Source organism: Adiantum capillus-veneris, chromosome 20 (assembly GCF_014529385.1).
Source record: "Adiantum capillus-veneris isolate H3 chromosome 20, ASM1452938v2, whole genome shotgun sequence".
Taxonomy (NCBI): Eukaryota; Viridiplantae; Streptophyta; class Polypodiopsida; order Polypodiales; family Pteridaceae; genus Adiantum; species Adiantum capillus-veneris.
In genome coordinates this window covers 107,167,053-107,185,775 of record NC_140950.1, presented here as the reverse complement: position 1 = coordinate 107,185,775, position 18,723 = coordinate 107,167,053, and positions in this window count along the sequence as shown.

Below are 18,723 nucleotides of genomic sequence, written 5' to 3'. Positions count from 1 at the left end.
CCATCATCGCTCCTTGACGTACAAAATAGTCACACCAAGCCCTCATTGGCTCCACATAGAATCAATGGCCAAAATCCTTTTACATTTCTCATAAACTCCTCGTATAGTTGCTTGGGTAAAGGAGCGGACCCTACTTTGGTCGTGGGATGGCGCCTCAGCTGATGTAACTATGGTCTATAGAGAATGTCATGGCTTGGTACAAGCATGACAATTATTTGTATTTTTTTGGTTTTGATTATATAATCCACTTACTATTGTGAGTTTTGCAAAAAAGAAAAAAGGTATTGTATATATTAGCAAGAATAGGAGGGGAAGAGATCTCATAAATGAAGAAAATGACATCTTTTTTTTGCACAAAAATCACAAAAAAGAGTGATGTTATATTAAAGATATCAAAAAATTACAAGGTAAACCCTGCTCACAACCCAAGCCAAGGTATCCACAAGGTCATAGGGATACACGAGATATCACAGGGTCCAGAGGTTCCATAGACTCATGTTAGCACTAGCCTACCATAACAACATTGATGGTCAATATCATTCATCTAGGTCCTTTCTTTTACCAATTGATATGTCGACTCCCTGCTTTCTTGCATAATCTCCAAGAACTGGCACAAGAGAGACATTTCTCAAAAATTCGATAGTTCTTGGCCTTCCATACTTGCGTTTGAAGTAGTAGAATCTAAAAATTTTTGAATTGTCATTCTCATCCCTTTGAAGATCAGGTCATTTGCAAAGAAATGAATTTTCCAAGTCTATTTTACCCATTTGCATGTCTTCCTTGCCATCCCACTTATAGTTGGGCACTCCTTGAAAAGGTGAACAAGCCCCTCACTAGTCATCTTGGCTTTTCAGCATAAAATAATTCTTTCATCGACTTTAGAAGACATGAAATGTCTGAAGGCAAAGACAAAGAATTGGCAATAGTAGGAATCAAAAGATCAGCACTCTAGACAGATGCAAGCCCATCGGGCAAGAAGAAAAAGATCATAGCTTTGCTAGAGAAATTTTGGGCACGGGTACGAAAACCAACTAATACCAGTCAGTATAACCCTCCAGCAAGAAAGGAAAATGCAAAGACCAACACACTTGTAGATGCCAAGAACACAATGGGACCGGAAAAAGCTAAGTCATCAAGTACTATCCGAAGCCAGATGAGTGCACAATAAACTAAAGGTAAAGATCAGAGCGACTGCAAAAATAGCCATTAAAGGGAAGATTGATTATGAAAAGGCCAGATAGAGCCTTACTACTCTACTCTTGTCATATGACCGTGTATGAAATCAATCAAACAGATCTTGATACCATTACGTAGGGGTGTGCAACTACCATACAACCATTAATAGATTGGAATGGATTCACCCCCCCCCCCCCTCACCCCCAACAAACACCACCGGCTAAACAATAATCTAGAATAGTCCAAAGAATTGATAAAGGTAAGAATTTTATTCTAGACTCAGATTTTGATTCAGACCATAACTACTCCATTGAGCTACTGACACTCAATAAGCGACTGAGGAAGTAGAAACACTTCAAATTGAGGAGTTTTTACATGATGAAATAGTTTACTCATACGTGGAAAGATTTTAGATGTTGTATGTGGGTGCTAGAATGGTAAACGATTGGAAATCAATTAGTTATCATAATCAAGAAGTCTTACAGTTTCCTTTTCACCCAAGTTGTGTTCAAGTCTTGGAGAGAGTGCTAGACTGGTGTCTCACTATATTGATGATATGGTGGTGAACCCCCACCTCAAGAACTCTTCCACTAACAACTTGCAAGCTTTGGGTTTGCAGCTGGAAATGCTTCTAGGCACCAAGCCCACTTACCAGTGCATGAAGGACATTCGTATCCAATTGAACGAAATGCTGATTCAAATGCAAAGTGCTGGAGTAATATTGGACTAGTGGATTAAGGCCTTGCTTGAGAATAATGCCACTAGAACCCAGGGGACCACGAACTAAATGAACCTTGGTGAATAAGAGAGACAACTCAAAAAACTCTATCATTTAGTCCACATATCTAGGAAAATGATGCAGCAGGGAATCAAGTTGTGATGAAGACGTAGTATGCAATGGAAAGATTAGTTAGCCCTAGAGTGATGGGCATATAAACAATGCACATTTGGAAAAACCTCCTAGTGAGGGAAAAATGCCCTAATGGTCCAAAGTGTGTTCACACACGTCACTACCACATACGTATGGTAATAAATCCCCCTTGGGAGTGATGGGTGAACGAGAGCTGGCAATAGAGTATAGGGTAGTGCCATGTCCTAAGGACATGATCAATCTACAGAGGCGAGTAAGCCGTAAGCTTTGCGGAAAGCTCCAAACTTCTCACGAGATAAGGCCTTTGTGAAAATATTTACAGGGTTGTCATGTATTGGCACATAAGTCAAGCTGATCTCTCTTGCTGAGAGTCTCTCCTTGACGTAGTGATAATGCACCTCAATATGCTTTGTGAGGAGCATGAAAAACTAGGTTCCTCATAACTGCCAATGTGCTCTGACTATCAGTGTAGATGATGTTGGCAGTGTCCTATCCAACACCCAAACCAACCATAAGGCGTCTGATCCATACACACTCAACCGTAGCTGTGAAGACTGCCATGTACTCAGTCTCACAATTGGAAGTGGCCATAGCTGGTTGCTTCTTGCTCAACCATGATATGCATGAACTGTCAAGCACGAAACAAAAACCACTCATGGACACTCGTAAGTCATAACAACCAACCCAATCCAAGTCCAGAAAAGCACGGAAATATGGTGGCAATGATCCCCCCTTGGGATAAAACAACCCAAGATGTAAAGTGCCACTCAAGTAGCAAAAAATACTCTTGAAAGCCTGCCAATGCTTAGACCTTGGGCTATGCATAAATTTGCTGACCTGGAGACTTCAGATTGAATATTCGGCCTTGTATTGCATACATAAATAAGGCATGTAAAGAGTGACATTGACAAGATCACTAGCATCATGAAAACTCAATGTCAAACTTGTTTCCATGGGAGTAGCTATAGGTTTGCAATCCTCAAGTCCAAACTTACATAGCAATGTCTCTATGTAACTTGTTTGACACAAGGCAATACCACCATCACATTGCTTAAACTGTATGCTCAAGTAATGATGCAACAGCCCCAAATCTTTCATCTTGAAAGTAGCATTCAAATCATCCTTAAATTCAGCAATATGTGTCTCATTTGGACTAGTGATTAACAAACCATCCACATATAGAATAACAATAAGAAGTACATCACCCTCACACTTTACATACAAAGTGCTTTCCTTTGGACCATTATAAAAGCCTTGTTTAACCAATTGAGGGTCAACTTTCTCATACCAAGCAGAGACCAAGCACAAGGAGACTGCTTCAACCCATACAAATCTTTCTTGCATTTGCACACTTTATCCTCTTGTCCTTTCTTGACAAAACCGCGAGTGTTACATAAACATCCTCAAATATGTCATCATTCAAGAAAGTAGTAACAATGTTTGATTGACGTACATCCCATCCAAAATGAGCTACCAATGCACATAGAAAACACATTGTAGTCATACAAAAGTGGGAGCAAAAGTCTCTCAAAGTATGTACCAACCATTTTGGCATACCTCTAGCCTACTCATTCTCAGCCCTCTCCACGTCAAGTCCATCATGTACATCTACATTAGTAATAGGCTGATATGTAAAGAAACCCCCATAGGTTGTATATTTGCCTCATTTGAATTTATATTCAAGTTTCTATCACTAAAAAGAGGCAACAAACTGTCATAAATGTCCTGTGAGCGTACGCTATTGTCTCTAGTACATGACAACAAGGGTTGAACAAAATCTTCCACAAACACAACATCCCATGAAACCAAGAAATCGGATGGTACAATCTGAAACCTTGCTTTCAATACTATAACCAACAAAAAAGCACTTGACAACCTTATCATCCAATTTTTTGCACTACGTTTGTGGCATTAAAGCATAATCCAAACAACTTAAAACATGCATGTGATCAATAGATGGCTTTCTATCATGCCATTCTTCATAAGAAGTGATAGATTGCAAAGATTTTGTAGGAAATCTGTTAACTACATAAGTGGCACACATGATAGCCTCAAGCCAGAAAGAATGTGGCAAAGCTTGTCTTTTCACCATACATCTTGCCATTTCTGTAAGTGACGTGTTTTTCCTTTCAGCAACACCATTTTGTTGAGGTGTATATGGCAATGTAAATTGGTGTCTTATCCCACGACTAGCTAGAAATGCATTAAATTCGTGAGACATATTCTCCCCCCCTCCATTTGACCAGAGGGTGTACATAGTACATTTAGAGACATTTTCAACCATAGCCATAAATTTCTTGAAGCACATATACACTTCGGACTTAGCTTTAAGCGGATACACCCATGCATTCTTCGAGTAATCATCAATCAAAGTCACAAAGTAAAGGTAATTTCCCAAGGAAGAAGTTTGCATGGGACCACAAACATCACAATGCACAAGCTGCAACTTGCATGTAGCCCTAACTGGTCCATCCTTTGGAGGCTTCAAACACTGCACCTTAGACATGCTTCACATGTGCTTCAAGAAGTGACAAAGATTCAACCATGTCAAAATTCTACAAACACAGCAGACTGGCAAACTTCAGATGTCCAAAACGTGCATGACAAAGTTTTGCATCTAGAACAACCTTTGAATCCACAATTGCATTTGAAAACTTTTGCCCATAGTTGTCATACAAAGTGAGTTTGTACAACCCACGACATAAAATGCTATATGCAACAATTTCATCATCAAAACTAAGATCATGAACAATACATATGTCATCCAAAAATTTCACAATAAGGTCAAGTCTAGCAAGTGCAAATATAGACAAAAGTTTCTTTTTGATCCCAGGTACATAAAGTGCATCAACAAGTGTGAAAGAACTACCATTCGCAGCAGTCAGCACAATCTTTCTAACTCCCTTGACCAGATAAGAGGCATTGTTGGCACAAGTGACTAAATTCCCATGAGGGACATCCTTGAGAGAGGTAAACAAGTCATGATGAGAGGTAATGCGCTTTGTAGCACCAATATCAAAGTACCACACATGAGCATTTGCGGCAGGCAGCTGACATACATGCATCATGGACAGAAGGATCATAAGTGCACTTTGCACTAAAATCTCATTCTGTATCTACATCAATATTACAATCTTCTTTCACAGAAGACTCTACAATAGTTTCACTTGTAGTGGAACCATACCTCTTTCTTCTTAGCCTCTTTTGCCTTCAACTTAGGACATTGCTTGATCAAGTGATCATTAGCTTTACAATAATGGCACTGCAACTTCTTTTTGCCCTTTTCACCAGAATTCCTAAATGAAAAGCTACCAATAGAAGCATTAGGAACAAATGATTTACCACTCATAGAAGAACCATGAGAAGTGGCTACATTGCTATTACCACTTGTTCTTTGAGCAGCAATAAAGGCCTGTTCAATTGCGCGTTGTTTAGCCCTATTTTTTTCTTGAAAGTGACTCTTGCAATAGCAATGTGCACAATGCATCAAACTTGACAACATGAGGGTTTCCTTGGGTCATATGTCTCCAAGTACTGAAAAAATTCTGGTAAGAATCTAGCAAAGCATCAAAAACAGTCTGCACAAGGGAACTATCAGAAATGACTTCACTTGCAAAAATAAGTTGTTGATTAATATCCTTGATACTAGCAAGGAAAATATCCATTTCATCTTCCTCATGAATAATCTTTGATTCCAAATTTTTACGTCACAATGCAAATTTAGCCTCATTGCGACTTGCTTAAAGACCAGCCATAATATCCCAAGCCTATTTTGCAAATTTAGCTGAGCAAATGTGAGGAGTAATAGTGCACTTCATAAATAATGCAATCACTTCATGAGCTTGCACATCTCTGACATCACAACGAGCTTGCTCAGCTATAGGAAAAATAGCTTTAGTAGTACTAACCCTGCCACCAAAACCTCTAACATCCTCAACATTCCCTGTATCCTCAGAACCAGGGTCTACATCAATGCCCTGCACAACATTCCACATACCCTTTGACACAAGAACGGGTTGCATCATGTAAGCCCACATTGGGTAATTGTCCCTATCCAATTTATCCTCAGCAACAAACATCTTGAACACATCTGTGTTGTTGTCAGCCATGGCGAGTGCCTACGCCACCTGATGTGAAAACTGCTCAAAAAGAGTAGAAACAAAGCAAGATCAACACGTTGTTGCAACCAAAGATGGTCGATCCCAGAAAGTGATGGGTACATGTGTTAATGGGCATGCAAAGGGATCATGGGGTGTATTGGCTATTGTGATATGTGATGGAGGGACAATGCATTAAAGAGATGTGTACCAATGTGGTGTGGTCGAGATCAACAATTTCAAGGTTTTTCATGTACTTGAGGATATGTGTCAACATTGGCAACGGTCGTCACTTCTGTTGACAGGAATCTCATTGATCGAGAATCACCATTGTAGGGCTTATGTTCATCAGCGGGGTGATGGTGCTTTGGTACATGCCATAGGATGCTATGTTTATGGGTGAAAAAGGCGGACCCTGGGATTCAACACTAGTTCAAGCTTATTTATTGGGCCCAAACTATCAAGAGCATATGAGTTTCTACACAACTTTCACAAGCAAGGAAACGAGAAGGAAACACAATGATAATAGATCTTGAAAGCAAGCATCAACCTATTTCACAATCACAAGGTCTAATCACTATGAAAAATCAAGACTGATCTCTTAGACTAAGCGTCTCTTTCGACCCATTTTTCTAAGAAAGAATCAAACTATTTCACAATCACAAGGTCTAATCACTAGGAAAAATCAAGGCTGATCTCTTAGACTAAGTGGCTCTTTTGACCCATCTTTCTGGATAGGAGAGATACTCTCAAAAGAAGGTAAGATTTTTTGTCATCTAGGAGCCCCCTTGGGGGGTGGGCATAATGCACAGACAAAGATTCCAGTAGTTCTTAGAAAAGTTTAGGAGAAAATGAGAAAGTGGGAGTGTGTGCTTCTGTCGTTCCTCCCTAGCGGACTCAAAGTGATTAACTCCTTCATGATCCCTTACATTGCCTTTACATGCCCTCTCCTCAAAATAGCCAAATGTAACTAGAAAGAGTTCTTGGAACCGATTAAAAGGTTTTTATGGAAAAATAACACCAAAGCCTTGACGCCTTGATACTGGGCAAAATGGGACACAATGGCTAGACCCAGGCTAGACTAGTGGAACAAGGTGGCGTAGGGATCCTCAACCTTGTTGTTCACGCGAAGGCCCTCTGTGCCAAGTTTGTGGTCTCATTTACGCAACAAGACCAAGCATGAGCTATTTATATGACCTACGATATGATGGATGGTGAAGCTCTACTCAAGAGGTGGGTAGTGGAAAGGGATTGAGGTTCATGAAAAATTGCTAGCCCCTCAGTGGACCTGCCTCTGAGACTAGGTTGCAAGCTGGCGTGCAAGTGCAAAAGAGCGACGAAAGATTTGGAGTGGGGGGAGTTAACCAGATACTTCCAGAACTCCATAACATTTGGGTTCCCTTGGCTCTCCAAAGCTATTGGCATACTTCCAAATACTTATTGGAGAGAGATTGCTAGAAATATGAATAGCAAAGGACTCCATCAACCAAAACTGGAATGAGGTTGTGGCTGTTCAAATTCACCTTAATGGCACATAGATATTTTTTATTAACAGATCTTTGGAAAGGATGGGTAGTCTCATAATTCCCGTAAGCATACCAAATTTTGAGTGAAAAGCATGGCCACAGAATTGCCACTTTTTCAAACCGCACACCAAGGGCATATACCGCATTCTTATGCAAAGGGCAGACTGGTTTGCTCCCCTCAACAAATTGTGGGGTAAGCAATGGCTAGAGGCTCGGTGGATGGCATCTACAAAGAACATATGGAACGCTCAGTTGCCCTTGTCAAGAAGAAAAACTTTCTATGGAAGGTGTTATGGGGGACCCTACCAATAGGCGACTAGATCCTTGCTTGAGGTATCAGCTCTGATAGTAGGTTCTCGGGCTATAAAACGGCTAGATAGCACCTACCCACTTATGCATGGAGTGCTTGGGGGTTAGAGGCCTAGAAGCTAAGGTGTGCAAATGGATCTAAAAGACTTGAAAGATAGGGTTTTCCAAGAATGACCTGCTCCTAGGAGGGAAAGGGATGAAAATCCAAGCTCTTCTGATATGTACTCAAGTTGTTAGATTTTGCTTCTTCTACCATATCTAGATTGGAAAAAGCAAGATCTCAGACAAGTGGAATATGGTTATTCTCTCGGTCAAGTCTCTGACAATTTGATGTATGTGAGGTTGGGGCTCCTTGTGAAAATCCTAATCATCATTCTCCTATATGTGGCCATGGCTTGAATTGAGCATGGCACTGATGTAATGGTTTACTCTTTTTAATATAACCTCTCACATATTGTGAGATCTACAAAAAAACTTCTCTTTGTGTTCTTCCAAAGTCTTGGAGTAGATGATTATATCATCAAAGAAGAATACTCCTGTGTATGCTCTTTTCCATCAACCTATTAAAGGATGCAATATCGTTAGCAAATATGTACTCTATGTGAGGAGCTAGAAATCTATTGTTTATTGTGCTCTTATTTTGTGCATGATCGCCCACACATAGACGGTACACTCATCCTTCTTTTTCCCTAAAAACATATGTGAGCAAAAACTTGGATGTACCATCCATTTTCTATAAGCTCATTAACTTGCAAGAGAATCTCCTTTTGTTGTGCATGAGAAACTCGATAAGGAAGTCTATTAGGAGGAGTAGTTTGAGGCACTAGCTCAATCTTATGGTCATTATCCCCTCTTGAAGGAGATAATTCAATTGTGGTAGAGTCAAAAAATAAATTACTATATGATTGGAAAAGAGCTAGTCACAATTCTTTAGTCCTTATGTTGGGGTATAGGCGTCTGTGCCTTGCCCGGTCGCCCAGAGTCTGGGCGCCCATTGACTTGTATACCTTATACATAGCATAAGTGTATAGGGGGCTGCTCACTCTTTGAGTCTCCCCACCCATATCCGTGTGTCGTGTGTCTCCTTCTCTCTCTCACTCTCCGTCTGTGGTGCTCCCCGATCCCCTTCAATTGGTATCAGAGCGTAGGTGCGGAGGGAGCGCGTGTGTGCACAGTCACGACGACAACGGAGAGCCAGTTTCATTCCCGAAATCGCGTCCGCGCGTGCGCACTTTTAAGAGTGCAAACAGGGTTTTGACTTCGGCATTGGCAAATTCAGCTTTCCGAGAGCGTTTCCAGTAGGTGTCCTGACATTATACCCCCCTTTCGAAGCCATTCGAACCATCAAAAACTTCATTCGAGCTACGGTTGAGCTACGGTTGAGGAGCTGCATTTTCAGCCCTCTTTTGGCAGTTTATGCTGCGTTTTTGGGTCGAAACGGAGGTTTTTTGGCATAGCTTTCACACCCAGACTCGGATACATGTGATCCAGGAGTCTACCTTGGGGTTTTGGAACGCTCCGGACGTGCTCGTTATATCAGAATTTTAAAATTATGAACGCTGAATTTTCTGCTGCAGCAGTTGTTTATTGTGTGTCGAGGATTCCACACATGGTTTGCTCTCAGATGTGAGAGTGATATTTACTGCAAGTTTCCTCACAGGTGGGAGGATACGATGTATGCCTTATGTGGTTTGATGCTCAGGGAGACTAATGTGATTGCATTTTGAGCTCGGCAATGTATGCCTCGAGCATGTTTTTTGGCAGTCACAGGTAGAGCAGATATTTGTGTACTAGATTTGCAGGTGTTTGCAATGATGTATGCAAAGTGTGGAGATTGGTGCATGCATTTGGAGTGCGTTTTGATGCGCTTTGGTTGCTCATGGTTTTGAGCGTGCAGTCAGTTTGGTTACTGGTTTTGTGGCCGTTTTACTGACGAAACTCTAGCGAAATTTTCCCAGGAGTTTTATGTGTATCATTTATGCGATCTAGGTAGAGATTGCGGGTTGCACTCAGCATTTGCTTGCGGTGTTCTCTGCAGGTGGGAGATTTGTACGTGTGTATGCATCGATACCGCACAGTGTGGGCTTGGTGATTCGCTCACGGTTTGACAGGCGTACAGTTATCTTGGCACACTCACAGGAGTGAATGTTGTGATGTATGCTTGTGTGGCTACGAGCTAGGTAGCCGGATTCGAGCACTAATAGCTTGAGGTTTTTCAGTAGGTTTCAGCTACAGGTTTACAAGTTTACAGGCAGGTTTGAGGGCTTATTTGGGTGTTGAATTTTCAGCCATTGTTTCCTCTTTGCAGGTGTCCATGTATGACTCAGTTATAGGCTGATCTGGGACACGTTTGTGACTTGTTTATGCAGCTGTTTAAGAGCTGAATTTTGGGGCTGATTTGTAGCCATATTTGCAGATTTTTGTTGATGCGATTCGAGCCAGTTTAGGGCTGATTTGGTTGACATTTGCTACTCATTGTTGGTTGCTCTTTTGTGAGCATTATGGCTGATTTTTCATTTGACTTCCAGCGTTATGGTCTGACACAGTTTGATGGTGCAGATTTTGTTGCTTGGAAGGAGCATATGCTTGTTGCATTGGCGGATTTGGGGCAGGATAAACCCTTGCGTGGTTTATCGGCGAAGCCCAAGTCTATGCGTGATGATGATTGGCAGGATCTTGATGAGTTAGCAATGTCTACGATTTGTTTGCATCTGGTTGAGTCTGTTTACTGGCAGGTCTCGAGGGAGACTACAACTCATGCTTTATGGCAGAGTTTACATGCTATGTACGCGACATCCATGTCTACAGGGGAGTCTAGTCCCACTTCTATGTCCGTGGGAGAGATTGGTCCCACACGCAAGTCTCGACGGCATAGAGACTTGACATGTTGGAATTGTGGACATAGAGGGCACATTATGCGTCGATGTTTCAGGCGTTTGAGACAACGGAGGCGACAGATGCGTGATGCAGATTTGGGCATGACAGATGCTAGTGAGATCAGTACGGTGGTTACTGAGTATGCTTGTGATGGCGATGTCACATTTAGATCTAGCTTCAGACGATCTTATGTCTACGGATTGCATATCGGATTGCACATTGTCTTCATATTGGTTACTAGATTCAGATGCTACTTTCCATGTCACATCGCATCGTGAGTGGTTTAGCACGTTTTCTAGTGGGAGACTTGGTTGTGTGCACATGGCTGATGGTGCTGTGTATGACATTGAGGGTACAGGAGACGTATGTTTGTCCTTGCCTAGTGTTATGAGATTTACCCTGCGTCATGTGCATTATGTGCCAGATCTGAGATGGGATTTGATCTCAGTCAGACAGCTACGGGATAGTGGATGTCAGATTTCGCTACGAGAGCGAGATTTTGTGATGCATTTGGGTTCGCTAGTGATTGCGAGAGGTGCCAGGAGTGGTACAGGTTACCCATTGCATGTGGATCACGAGAGAGACGGTGTTGTCTCTGTGATCACGCAACCAGGTAGAGAGCGAGAGAGCAGGCAAGTCTCTTTTGCTTGTGGGTTACAGGATGCTTTGCATGGAGTACAGAGTAGTGAGCTCGTTGTGCACACAGTTGGGGCACGACTTGAGCAGTCACATAGAGAGGTGACAAAGTCAGACATGCATGCTTTGCTAGTGACTGAGCAAAGCAGAGACTCATTTGTGCTAGATACTTCTATGCAGGATAGACAGGTAGAGCGGTCTTGCTCTAGTGAGTCACGACAAGAGGACGTTGTGCAAGAGTCTATGCATACGGAGTTAGAGCATGAGAGCTCTAGTGAGTCACAGCAGATTGAGTGGTCATGTTTGCAATGGATGATTGCAGAGGAGGTTGAGATGTCAGCGATTATGCAATCATTCCTTTCTATGATCGAAAGCGAGCATGGGGATATAGTTGTGCAAGATATGTCTTCCAGCAGACACCTAGAGCAGCTGGTTTGCTCTGAGGTTGCACGACAGGTCGATGCGTCTTTTGCGGACAGTCAGGAGATGCATGTGGCTGACACGCCTTGTCAGTCAGAGATGCCTATTGCCAGGGATATATATGTTGATGCATGCTCCGTAGAGCTAGCAGGGCCCGCTAGCATTGCATCGGCATTCGGTGGTCTCATGTATGAGATGCTGATCTTGAGACCGGATATCGCAGCTGTAGTGGGAGCATTTGCAGTTGGGGTTGTCAGCCGTTTGTTGACTGATGATGGCATAGTGCACGAGGGAGATATGCAGGTATTGCGTACATACTTGCAGTATGTGTGCGGTACGTCTGGTGGTGTATGGACTTACACGGGAGTAGGACAGCCGGATGCACACGATCACAGCCAAGCAGTGGGCATCAGTTGAGAGCGGTTTTCTCTCACCTTTTGTAGTCTTTAGACTAGGTTCCCTTGCTTAAAGGCACAGTCGCCTTTAAGTGGGAGGTTGTTGGGGTATAGGCGTCTGTGCCTTGCCCGGCCGCCCAGAGTCTGGGTGCCCACTGACTTGTATACCTTATACATAGCATAAGTGTATAGGGGGCTGCTCACTCTTTGAGTCTCCCCACCCATATCTGTGTGTCGTGTGTCTCCTTCTCTCTCTCTCACTCTCCGTCTGTGGTGCTCCCCGATCCCCTTCACCTTATGCCCAACTTTTGAGCTGACTCAACCAAAATCAAGTTATGAGTAGAGCCATGATCAAAGAGAATGAAGGCACTTTGATCAAGCAGGCATAACATAGTTGAGTTGCTTCTTGATTAACATCTCTAGGACAAGAGACATGGATAGGGTAAGAGTTATTAGCATTCCTTGATGATAGGTGTGCCCTTGGTGTACACAATTTAAACATTGATTCTCCCAAAGGTTCCACCTTCAAATATGTAGTTGTAGCATGCGAGTTCATCAAGAGGGTTTTTTAATTTTAAGAGAGTTATATTTTACATTAATAGAAGGGTTTGAAAAATCACTTTTGGAAAAAAAAATCTATAGGTTTTAAAGAAAGAGGGATCATTTAATACATCTTTGGTTTCATTTGTTAGGAATTTTTGTATAATAGCAATTCTACATTCTTTCTAATTCTTTGGCTCGATCCCTTGGATTCACATACTAGCCCATCATTGACGAATTTTGGAAGTACATAGCTACAAGGCATAGTTTGGATTGCTCAGTGAATCTCTCACCTCCAAAGGCGGCATCAAAATATGGGATGAAGTTGAGCATCTTATTTGTGTGACCATCAATGCCATCAAAATAAAGGAAGGTGATACTCTTGTCCCCTTCTGTGAACTTTTGAAGTTTTTGTGCTCACTTCCATGCATAATATGCCCTTTTGCGTCATTGTGAAGGACATCTCATTGCATGTGACATAGCTTCATGAGAGTTAGTGAGGAGCTAGCTTCTCGGGGCTGGGAAGAAGGAGGAATTGATGCAACGTAGATATTCTCCTCCTTTGATGGAAGAGACTTCTTTAAATTCTCTCACTCTTGGAAGAAGAAACTTCACTTAAGGGAGACCTTTACCTCTTTGTGGTGCGGCTAGGAGAGTGGTTAGAATGTCGGTCTTGAGAAGGTCCTCTCAACATGCTCACTCCCTTATTGACAACCTTGTTCTTGATGAGGAGTTCTTACGGTAAGAGATATGTCATGTGCAAACATGAACCCTTGCACCATGGGTTATAAAGAGGGATTATGTTGTGCTTCATGCATCCTTTGTACTAAATACCTAATCTCATTAGATGGATTATTCTCCATGTTTATCTTTAACATTAGTTTGGTAACCTACCATGGCATAAAAGTGTCCCTTCAAGGTTTTGGAAAAAAATTCAATACTCATAGTATATGTGTGAATTTTCAAAATCCTTACATGCCTATCTCTTGATTTCTTGGTCATGAAAAGCTTCCAAAGCCAAGGTAGTGCTGCATTTTACCGAAAATAACATACTTTCATGGTTACCCCCATGGTACACCATATATAAAATTGTTCATGCTACAAACCTATTTTTCCCATGAACTTCAATGGGTTCCTAGTCTTAGTCTATGGCAACGATAGCCACAAAGATTCTTAATCTATGTGTAGAATTAGATACAAAAAGTGGCATTTTTTTCATTTTGTTGACCTAGCCTCCGCGTTTGCTTGCCCACACTCATATTCTACACTATATAACCTGTCTATTGATATAGATTGGTACTTCACCCTCATATTGACACCCAAAAACTGTCAAATACATGCAAACATGTCTTATTATGATCATTCTAGACACAACCACAAGACACAAAAACTGCGAGAATGGAAAAATTGGGTTCCACATTGTGGCCATCCTAGCCTTCTTGAAAAATAGCTACTTATACCCAAATTGGGTTTGTATGCTTAGAAATGGACCTAAGCTTGAAGTTGACAATGTTCATTGAATGTACTTACCAATATCGAACATAATACATTTTTTATTCAGAATGAGTACGATTTTGGTAAAGTGGAATTTTCTTTCAGACTTTTTATTTTTAGCTCTTTGGGGCATTAGGTTCCCAAAAACTCATGAAAGAAGCCTTACATAGTTATGAGACTATATGCACAATCAAAAATACATTTGTATAGCATAAACATATTCAAATTCACTACAAGAGGCTATTCATATTAGCGACGCTCACACAGCGACGCTCAAAAAAAAATTTCCCGGCGTCGCTATGAGCGTCGCAAATTTACAAAGCAATTTGCGACGCTCATAGCGACGCCGGCTGGGCTAAAAAAATAACCGAGCGCGCCCAAAAACTCAGATCTCAGATCTGAGTTTTTCGACGCCCTCAAACAAGGAGCAGGTAACGCTCTTCCTCCTCTCTCTCTCTCTCTCTCTCTCTCTCTCTCTCTTTTTATTCTCCACACACACACACGAGGAGAGGAAGGAGAGCCAGGTATGCTCCTTCCCTCTCCTCATTCTCATGTTCCCTTCCCCTCTTTCTCTCTCCCTCTCTCTCTCTCTCACACACACACATACACACACACATAGTGTTTTTGAGAGAGAGAGAGAGAGAGAGAGAGAGAGAGAGAGAGAGAGAGTACAAACATAAACAAAAACGCACACACACATACATAAACAAAGAATGCACACACACATTGAGAGAGGAAAAGAGAGAGAGAGCATGCATAAACAAAAAATGCACGCATTGAGAGAGGAAAAGAGAGAGAGAACATGCATAAACAAAAAATGCACACATTGAAAGAGGAAAAGAGAGAGAAAACATGCATACGATCCAAAAAAATGCACACACATTGAGAAAGAAAGAGAGAGAAACTAATTTAACGTCGTAGGAAACTAATTAAAATTAAAAGACCTAAAGATCTAGCCGACGAGGAGTTGAACTCAAGACCTATTATTCAAGAGGGAAATGGCATAATCAATCTATCATACTTGGCATGGGTGATAGAAAGGTTATACCATTTATCTCTTTTTATTGGCACACACATCCACACACGCGCACACACACAAGAAGAAGAGAGTTATAACGTCGTAGGAAACTATCCTAAAAGACGTTAAAGATTAGGTTAGATGTAGACTTACGTTAAATTAGATTTAGGTTTATTTAAGTTAAATTAGATTAGATTTAGGTTTATTTTTAACTAGATTTACGTTTATTTACGCTAGATTTAGATTTACGTTATATTAGATTTGATTTAGGTCTCCATAGACTGCGATGCCTGCATGAAGCGGGTGAAGAAAGCCCTCAATGGAATACAGGGTATTGCTGCCTTCACTCATGGTGGGCTCCGTCGATCCAAAAGTACTGGTGAAATGTCTTCAGAAGATAGGGAAGAAGGTGGATCTTCACGGCGGCAAGAGTCACTACATCCCCGACACAATGACCATCTAGACAACCTCTAGTCATTCAACAGCAACTTCAAAGTTAGTAACAAGAGCAAGAACGGTCTAAAGGGCCAATTGCTGTCGTCAGATGTGGATGGAGATGAGGTAGCGTCACCGCCGGAAGTTAACTCTCACATCTTTAGTGATGAGAATGCCAACTCTTGCCGAGTTATGTGAAAAATTATGTGTTAAATTAGTTTTAAGGTTCTTATAATCCCTGTTAGTTTAGTTCTTTGTTTTTAATATAACATAATTTACGTTAGATTTAGATTTATGTTATATTAGATTAGACTTAGGTTTATTTAGGTTTACCCACACACACACACACACACACACACACACACACACACACACACACACACACACACACACACACACACATACACACACACAAGAAGAAGAGAGTTTTAACGTCGTAGGAAACTATCCCAAAAGACGTTAAAGATTAGGTTAGATGTAGACTTACGTTAAATTAGATTTAGGTTTATTTTTAGTTAGATTTACGTTTATTTAGATTTACGCTTATTTACGTTAGATCGAGTCCACACAAGAATTACTTATGGTTTAGGGTTTAGAGTTAGACGAACAGTGAAAAGATCTACTGTGAAAAGATGTTAAGATGCTGTGAAGTGCTACAGCTAGAGAAGAGGCAAAGGGGTTTTGTCCACTACATGCAGTATCATGTAGACGTGGGTGTGTAGATTTCTTGTACCCACAAATATAGGTATTGACCAATAAAGACGAGATTATAACCCGGTGGTTCTGATCTCCGTGCACCTCTAGACCGAGGTGTGCGGGGATTGGACATGACTAGAGAATGTGAGGTAAAGAGAGAGAGAGAGAGAGAGAGAGAGAGAGAGAGAGAGAGAGAGAGAGAGAGAGAGAGAGATAAGACGAAGAATGCCAATAGAATATTAAATTTGTTGTCCAGGTTATAAGATTTTTATCCTCATTATGAGTAGTGACGAGGATGTGGGACCGTCCAACCGAAACACCTATCTCTCAACGAGTGTCTTATGTCCTTGTAATCAATGCAAGCATGCTGTGCGACGGACAAGACGTGTTTCTTTGCAGCACGTTCGCGAATTTGGCGAGTTCGATCCATCTATTATAGATCGAGTTGTTGCCAATTATAACTCGTCGGACTCTGACACTGGCCAACAAGCAGTAATCTTGCAACCCAATAGACGTGTTCGCAGGCGCTTTGGTCAAGCAGCATATGTGAGGCCACAAGATGTAGCCTCTGACAGCTCGGGGGATGATCATGCAGAGCACATTCCCAACGAGGCAATGTTTGAGCCCGAGATTGATGAAATGATCGAGACGATCATGGATTCAGAAAGGCTTATCTATGATGATATGAAAAGTGAAGCCGATACGCCATTGTATAATGGAGCACGTATGTCTAGATTGAAAGCACTCCTGGTTCTTCTCAACATGCAGACAAAGTTTGGATGGAGTGACACTAGCGTCACAGCGCTTTTTAGGTGATCTATTACAATTAGTTTACTTTAATAAAACTCTAAATGTATAATGATCTGATAGATTTTTACACGACTGTATCGTATTTTTATGTTGTGTAGATTGCTTAAAGAGCACATACTACCAGCTGACAATGTGATGCCAGATTCCCGAGATGAAGCAAGAAAGATTTTGCGAAACTTGGGGATGGATTACAATTCTATCCACGCTTGTCCTAATGACTGCATTCTTTCAGAGGGGAATACATAGACATGGAGAAGTGTCCGAAATGTGATTCCGAAAGATATCGAGTAGATCTCCACGGGACAAAAATTCCACAAAAGGTTTTGCGACATTTTCCTCTGCTTCCTCGCATCAAGCATTTCTTCGAATGTAAGTCCATGGCCGCCCTAGCATCATGGCATGAGGAGAATAAATCTTCGGATGGTGTGCTACGAATTCCTGCAGATTGCGCAACCTGGAAACATATAGATGGAACATGGTCGGATTTTGCCAGGGAAGCTCAAAATTTGCGCTTAGGCCTGGCTATGGATGACGTAAATCCATTTGGTCAAAGATCAACATCTTACAGTGTATGGCCCGTTGTCATCGTCAACTACAACATTCCCCCGTGGTTGACTACGAAGAAGGGGCACCTATGGCTAAGCTTGATTGTGCCAGGGCGATATAAAGTGGGGAATATGGATGTGTATCTTCGTCCACTATTGGAAGAGCTACAACAATTGTGGATTGGCATAGAGGTGGTGGATATGAGCCGACACACAGGACGACGGAATGCTTTGATCAGAGGCATTCTAATGTGGACCATGCATGACTATCCTGGGCTAACAGAATGCTCAGGTGATCTATTGACACTCCTCACTCAGACACTGTAAATCTTGTTTTTTCCCATAGTTGATCTATTATCATGTGTATACATGCAGGGCTTCAAACAAGCGGATACAGAGCATGTGTCACATGTGGACCTAGACTGAATGCACGTAGGGCACCCTCACTGAAGAAGCAAATCTACGAAGGTCATCAAGCGTATCTTCCAGAGAATCATGTGTTACGCGACGGCTTTTTGGGAAGAGAGCCACCAAGGATGTCTGCACAAGCATGGTTAGAGAAGAAGGAGATGTGCGATGACGGATTGCCTCCAAGGATGAAGAGACTATCTCTATGGTACAAGTTACCATACTGGCCCCGACTCATGATCAATCACTTGCTCGATCCAATGCACATATTCAAGAATGTGGGTAATCTACTATGGGACCATCTGACCGGCAAGAAAGATACTTTGGGAGCCAGAGTTGACCTTAGAAATGTGGATCGTATGGAGCAATATTGGCCGCAAACAGCGTCTGATGGATCGATAAAACTTCCTAAAGCACCATGGATTTTCACAGGAGCCCAAGAACGCAAAGTAAAAGAGACCATTCGATCT